Here is a 7,827-nt window from a genome sequence, read left to right on the forward strand (position 1 = left end):
GCCAGATGGGGCTTATTTGTCATTAAGCAAACTAAAAACATGTCCAGAAAAGATCATACCATAGTTTATATTCATTTACTTTTTCTCTGTCTCACTCTTAAGTCTTAACATCTGTGTCTACCCTAACAGTTTTGTTGCTCTCAAATCCCAGAAGGCTTTTTGTACTTTTGTGTATTATTTACACATTTATTTTTATATTTAAACAGATGTAGAGATAAAAAGTGATGCTGTTAAGAAAGACTGTTATTGTTAGAAACGAGTAAACGACCTGCCATATCTCAAATGAATAGTAGAAACAGACTATTTAACCTGGCTCATTTAAAAGTGGGTTTTCTCTTTCAAAGACTACTATATATGTGAGAAGTGAGTCAAAAACTATCTGGAAAGATTGGGGGATACATATGCAATATAAAAACATATATTTGAGGCTGAGAATGTGGCTGAGGGGTAGAGTGCTTACCTGGCATGCAGGAAGCCCTGGGTTCGATTCCTCAGTACTACATAAACAGAAAAAGCTAGAAGTGCCCCTGTTGCTGAATTGGTAGAGTGCTAGCCTTGAGCAAAAGCTCAGGGACAATGTCCAGGTCCTAAGTTCAAGCCCAGGGCTGGCAAAAATACAACAACAACATATATTTTAATTGTGCAACATAGTACACATAGTATAGTGCACAGAGTATAGTGAAAAGTGTACATGTTAATGTTATGAAACTTTTACAAATCCCCCGAGATTGTGAAGTTCTGGATTCATGCTCTGGTCCAGTACACACACACACACACACACACACACACACACACACACACACACACACACACACAGAGAGAGTTAAAAGAAGACTTTAGAGGAAAATCAAGAGGCTAAGTCCCTGAATAATGGTTTAATTTAATGATAAAGAAATGAAAAGCTCAAGCAAGTAATAATATACTGAAGATAATAGAGCATGGAATATTCATTAAACTATGAAAGTAAGATATGAACCAACAAATGATATGGACAAACTTATTTTCAATGGAATAATTAGCATGGGCTTCATCTTTTTTGCTTGTTTTATATACTTTAAACAAATTGAGAATGTAATTTAAAAATATACATATAATTTTTTATTACTTTACTGTTATATATTGCCTGGAGTAAACTTTATTTTTTTTGAGTAATACTTATTTCTTGTCAAAGTGATGTACAGAGGGGTTACAGTTTCACATGTAAGGCAGTGAGTACATTTCTTGTACAATTTGTTACCTATTCCCTCCTTTCCACCCCTCCTCCTTTCCCTCTCCCCAAATGAGTTGTTTAGTTGGTTTACAACAAATGGTTTTGCAAGTATTGCTTTTGGAGGCGTTTGTCTTTTGAATACTTTGTCTCTTGATTTTGATATTCCTTTTCCCTTCCCTAGTTCTAATACCAATATATACAGTATCCAGGGTACTCTGATGAGATACAGTGATAGCACAGGGGCAACCACAGGCAGGGGATACAAGAGGATCATCAACAACAACAAAAATAAGCTACAGTTTCACATGGCATGTTAAAAGTTATTACACCAGGGATATAACACTCATTTTCATAACATGGAGTTCATTTGACTTATGTGTTCCTGAGGGCATAGCTATTGGGCTCTTGTGATCCTCTGCTGTGAGTAGCCTAAACTTGTGCTAATTATTCCCTATGAGGGAAACCAAAGAGTTCATGTTTCTTTGGGTCTGGCTCACTTCACTTATAATTTTTTTCCAAATCCTTCCATTTTCTTACGATTGGGGCAATGTCATTTTTTCTGATAGAGGCATAAAATTCCATTGTATATATGTAACACATTTTCTTGATCCATTTGTCTACTGAGGGGCAACTGGGTTGGTTCCATAGTTTAGCAATGATAAATTGTGCTGCTATGAACATTGTTGTGATGGTGGCTTTAGTGTGTTCTTGTTTGTGGTCTTTAGGGTAGATGCTCAGAAGTGGGGCTGCTAGGTCCTAGGGGAGCTCTATGTTTAGCCTTCTGAGGACTCCCCATACTGCTTTCCAGAGTGACTGAACAAGTTTACATTCCCACCAACAATATAGTGGGGTTCCCTTTTGGCCACATCCCCTCCAGAATTTGTTATTGTTAGTTTTCCTGGTAATGGACATTCTTACTGGATTGAGGTGGAATCTCAGTGTCATTTTGATTTACATTTCTTTTATGGCTAGTAATTTAGTTTTTCCTTATTTGTACTGTTATTATAAAGATCATGTGCAGAGAGGTTAAAGGAGTTACATAAGTCAGGTAAAGATTACAATGTCACACCTTCCTTCCCTTTCTCCCAGTATTTCCCTCCCACTTTTTTCTTACAAGGTATATACTTCATTTTCTATATAGTGTTTAATGAATACCGCTGCTGCATTTATTCACCATCCATCCCACTTCTCTGTCCCCCTTATCCTTGTAAGGACAGACAAATGAACAAACATGACAAAGAGAAAACAAAAGAAAAGCAACAACAAACACCTCACATTTCCATTTCCTGGAATTAATTTCAAGAAATATTATTTTATATGACCAAAGGCACATAGGCATTGAACCTTTGTTTTTAGTTTAGTTTTCATAAAGAAAAATAGATAAAAATATGAGAGATCAAAATATTAACTGAATATCATAAATACAATACATAAAACTTACCAAGACAACAGTCCTTTTCCCAAAAGAATGATAACACAGACACTAGTAATGAAAGCTACTAAATTTGATAAATTATTTTTGTTTTTATGTGAAAAATCCTTGCATTGTAGCCTAGAGGACTATTTTTTTTCAAGCAATTTGAGGAAGTTCATTTAAAATAATTGAATCATTAGTAATAGGATGCAATAGGCATTTTGTAGAAGTTTGACTGTTCAAAATTGAATTCCAGTATCACGTATTAAATGCCTTCAAAATGAATGACCCATTTTTTACTTCATCCATAGCAGAAAATGAGAGAAAAAGTAAAAGCTTAGTAAAAGTAATTGGTTTGACTGTTTCTTAGACATGTACATTTAGTTGGAAACCCCAGTGAATTACAGCCTAATGAGGAAGCTCAATAAGACCTGTGTAGAAAAAAATGGGAAGTTCCTGCAGGAAAAGGAAAGAATTACACCTGCCCTAAAGAAGTCTATTCCTAGACTGTTAATATAATTACCTGAAGCTCTCCTGTGAAACACAGAATAGTTAAAAAATATCCAGAGGGAAGAAAGAATTAACAAAGAACATATTAATTTGTAATTTGGAAGAACTTATTGTGAGTATATTGCTAAGCAACTGAGAAATTTTGCGTGATTTAGATATTTGACAAGTCCTCCACAGAAAACTTAAAGAAATGAAATAAGCAGTTTTTATGACAAAAGAAGAACACATTTATCACACCTTCAGCATAATGTATATTTGAATTATTAATATTGTTATCTATGTATATTTTTACTATATTTTAATCTTGCTCCTTAGAAAATATTTCTGAATATTTATCCATAGCATAAATATAAACATATAGCCTTTCATTTGTACATATCCACATACATGTACATGCACAGATATGTTTATATGTATGAGGAATCTAAGAAAAAGCACTATTTTGTTCACAGGGGGTCTATTGTTAGTTAAATGGATCAAATAGAAACAGAACATCCAAAAATGGGAAACTGTGATTCACACAGTTTTTAATCCCTTTAGAATACTAGAATTGAAAAAAAAAAACCAACTAATGGTGTGCTTCATACAAGTAAAAATAAATTGGAAATATTAAGATGTATATTTTGAGTTTTGATAAACTTTATGTTCTTATTCTCTTTCCTTTATCATCATTCACTTTTTCTTTTTTCTCTTCCTTCTTCATTGTCCCTTTCTTCTTGCTCTTCTAACTCTTTTCTCCTCCACCCACTTAATTCCACTCTATAATGCTTCACATGATTTAAGAGCATAGACATGATTAAAAGCACTAGAGATGATTCAGTTAGTTTTTAATGTTATGACACAAGCAGCCAAAATACTTTTCAACTTGGAAATGTGTGGGGCATGTCCGGATGCCTTGCGTCAGAAAAGAGGCAATTAGGTGGCCCCACCTGTTTCCCAGCACTGGGGTGACATCACCTATGGCTTTTCGCGGAACCCGGAAAGGAGGCTCTAGCTGGCCCCGCCTCCCAGCCTTGGGACCACGTGTGGCCAAGATGGCACCTGGTGGTGAACCCAGAGGCGGTCCTGTGGGCTGTGACTTAGAATTAGGCCGCCTCTTAGGATTGGTCACTTGTCCCTCCACCCTTGATGGACAGCTCAGGCATCCCTTCACAGTCCCTAGATAGGTGCGAGTACACCTCTCCCCTTCCTGCTGCTCTCTGACTTATTTAAGAGTGGAGCTTATTTCAATCAAGCCAGACGTGAGCAGACATTCTTCTGGACTCTGTCTGTGTCCTCCAGTGAGGGGGGGTTAGGTGCGGGCGGTCTGTTGACACTTCTCCTTTCTTGGCCTGCTCCGGTAGGGGCATGCTTCCCCTTCTCTCCCACGGATCAGGAGAGCGCTGGGGGCCAAAGACCCCGACAGAAATGCATAGTATTTTACTTTATACTTTATTAGTTCACTTTATTCCTTTATACTTGTGTTAGATAATTGAGCAAACATGCAAATTGATGTGACTCTTTCCCATTCAATCTAAAAATACATTAAGATGAAGTAAAGAGAGAGGAGATTCTGTTGGAGCATACAGAAGTCAATGATATTTCATATAAGCCACCGTTTCTTAGGAAGAAGGACAGCATCTACAAAGCTCAAGTGCAAGAAAGTATAGTGTAGATCTTGATAATTTCTCTTGCTTCTCTATCATACATTCCCCAATATCTTCTTCACATAGTGGATGGAACCTCTGCTTGGGTATGCATTTTTGCAAATAGACTTTGCAAATGTCTTGGGCATAATTAAAGGCATAGGGCATGTTATTAAAGTTTTTGTTACTAGTTTTATGATTTTGTATTCTTAAACATCCCGAAGGCTAGGAATATGGCCTAGTGGCAAGAGTGCTTGCCTCCTATACATGAAGCCCTGGGTTTGATTCCCCAGCACCACATATACAGAAAATGGCCAGAAGTGGCGCTGCAGCTCAAGTGGCAGAGTGCTAGCCTTGAGCAAAAAGAAGCCAGGGACAGTGCTCAGGCCCTGAGTCCAAGGCCCAGGACTGGCAAAAAAAAAAAAAAAAAAAAAAAAAAAAAAAAAAAAATCCTGAAGCCTCTTTGTCCTAGTGATAAAAATAAAATCCCATGGCAAAACCATTTCTGTAATCCAGCAATTGAGAAGTTTGATAGAAGGGAGGGTCATAGAAGTTTGATGCTAAGTTAGACAAAACACTAGTGAAATACTATCTCAATGAATAAATGGGATATGATGGAAGGCACATGTGTTTCCAACTATGTGGGAAGCCAGGGTTGGGAGAATCATAGTAGAGGCTGGCCTAGGCAACTGTATGAGGCCAGATGATATATTATCATTGTATAAATTATATAATTTCATTGAAAGCTTTAACAGAATGCTTGATACATTCTATGTTTAGTATTATGGGACAACTCGTGAAAAAAGTGAAATATCTTGGTGAAGATGGTTACTATAAGAAGCTACAGATGTTCTTATAGTTGCATCAGTCTACACACACACATACACACACACACACACCCAAATCATTTTTTAAGGTAAATAATGTTGGGATCTACCAATACCAGTTTTAATGTTCTCATAGAGTTGTCACAGACAGTGCGGCTATGCAAGGGAAGATAGGGAAAAAGGCTGATTGATACTCTAAGCTTCATTGTTTTCTATACACATAATTTTTTTTTTAAATCCAAGGACTTGTGCACTTTTCTATATCCTTAATTAATTGTGAAAATAGTATGGTTTCATGTATTTTTGTAGTGATTGTGATTATGGATGTCAGGATTATAACAACTCTACAAATTCCATCTTGATTTTTAAGCTGGTGGCAAGAACTGATTGAATTAAGTATTGAAATGACTCAGGACTGAGGTGAAATTTCTACACAATTAATGGGGAAGAATATAGAACCTGGGAGAAAGATATTCAGAGATGGGTGATTTTTTTCTTGTTTCTTTCTTTTTTTTTTTTTTTAATAAAAATGGGCCGATTTAAGCTCCAAATATTTGGCTTGTAATTTGGCACAGTAAACAAAACCATGCATAGGATTTGAATCCATGAAAGTATTGAGTGTATCTTCTCAAAGTGATATCACATTTTATATTCACATGGTCCATTATTGAAATTAGATGATTCAAGGGTCACATGTGGATTCTGGAAAAAAAAAAGCATATACCAAAATCAAGAGACAAAGGATAAACAGACAAACCAATGCAACAGCAATACTTACAAAACTATATGGTGTAAATCAACTGTACAACTCATGGGGGTGGGGAAGAGGGAAAGGAGAGGCTGGAGGTGGGTAAAATGAGGAAGGAGATAACAAGTTTGATAACAAATGTACTCACTGACTTACATATGACACTGTAATCCATCTGTACATCACTTTGACAATAAATTAATAAAAAATCAATAGAGCATTGTCAAAAGAAGGTATCAAGTTTTTAATGAATAAATTGCTGGCATAAGACTGCACACATACTCCCCAAAACAACAAAACACCAATGTGTGTGTGTGTATTTGTGTCTTTGTGTAACTTATGTGCTCTGTCTACAGTCATTTTATGTAGTCAAGATATTCTACTTATCATTCAGGGCATTCTCAATGTAATATGGTCATTAATGACCTTAAATTTCCTTTTACATGTTTGTATTTTCCCACTAATGAGTTGAACTAAATTTATCCTTTTCTTCACCAAGTAGATTCCTTTAGAGTTGGGTTTTTTTTTCCAAGTTTTCTTTATCTATTTACTTATTAATGGACATTTGAATTGTTTTTACTTTTTGACTCTTGAGGATAATGTTCTAATAAACACCGATGAACAAATACGTCTTTATGTCTTGCTTTTAGAATGTCAATCAGGCTATAATAGAGGCATTTGCATACCCATGTTCATTGCAACACTATTCACAATTTCCCAGATATGGAAACAACCCTGTTGCCCTAAAATTTTTTGAATTAATCAAGAAAATGTGATATATACATATACATATATACACACATACATATATATGCTTACATATATATTTACATACCACACACATATACATACACCCATATACACATATTTGCATATATTTATATATACAACACATAAATGTGGAGTATTATTCAGTCATAAAGAGGACCCAAATCATATATGTGTGTGTGTGTGTGTGTGTGTGTGTGTGTGAGTTTTTTTTTTCCTCAAATTTTTATTATCAAACTGACGTACAGAGAGGTTAGAGTTGGGTTTTTTTTGTTGTTGTTCTTGTTGTTGTTCTGTATTCAAGTTATAGACCTGATGGAAAAGCACTAAGGGTTAGAATAATCACAAAGCTACTTGGAAGTAAGCAAAGTGCTATGTAACTGCCATCTAGGACATGGCTTAAACGTAATTCAACATTTAGTTGTAACTTTTCTGTCCTTTAAATTTATGCTCCTTTTGAATGCTGCTTTCTGCTAGCTCCCCTAAAATACATATACAGCTGGGGCCGTGACAGCTTAAAGTCGAGCAGATTGACATAAAAGCCAAATAAAAATGTAATGCTGCCTGTGAAGGACATATGAAGACAACTTAGTTTTACAAGTAAGTTTAAATATGCAAGGTTACAATTTTCAGGTATAGAGGTATATTTTATTTTTTATAATCCAATTACTGTTATATTGCATCAGAAACATTCTCGTTACCAATTGTGGAGTATTTAATGCTGT

Source organism: Perognathus longimembris, chromosome 12 (genome assembly GCF_023159225.1).
Source record: "Perognathus longimembris pacificus isolate PPM17 chromosome 12, ASM2315922v1, whole genome shotgun sequence".
Classification (NCBI taxonomy): domain Eukaryota; kingdom Metazoa; phylum Chordata; class Mammalia; order Rodentia; family Heteromyidae; genus Perognathus; species Perognathus longimembris.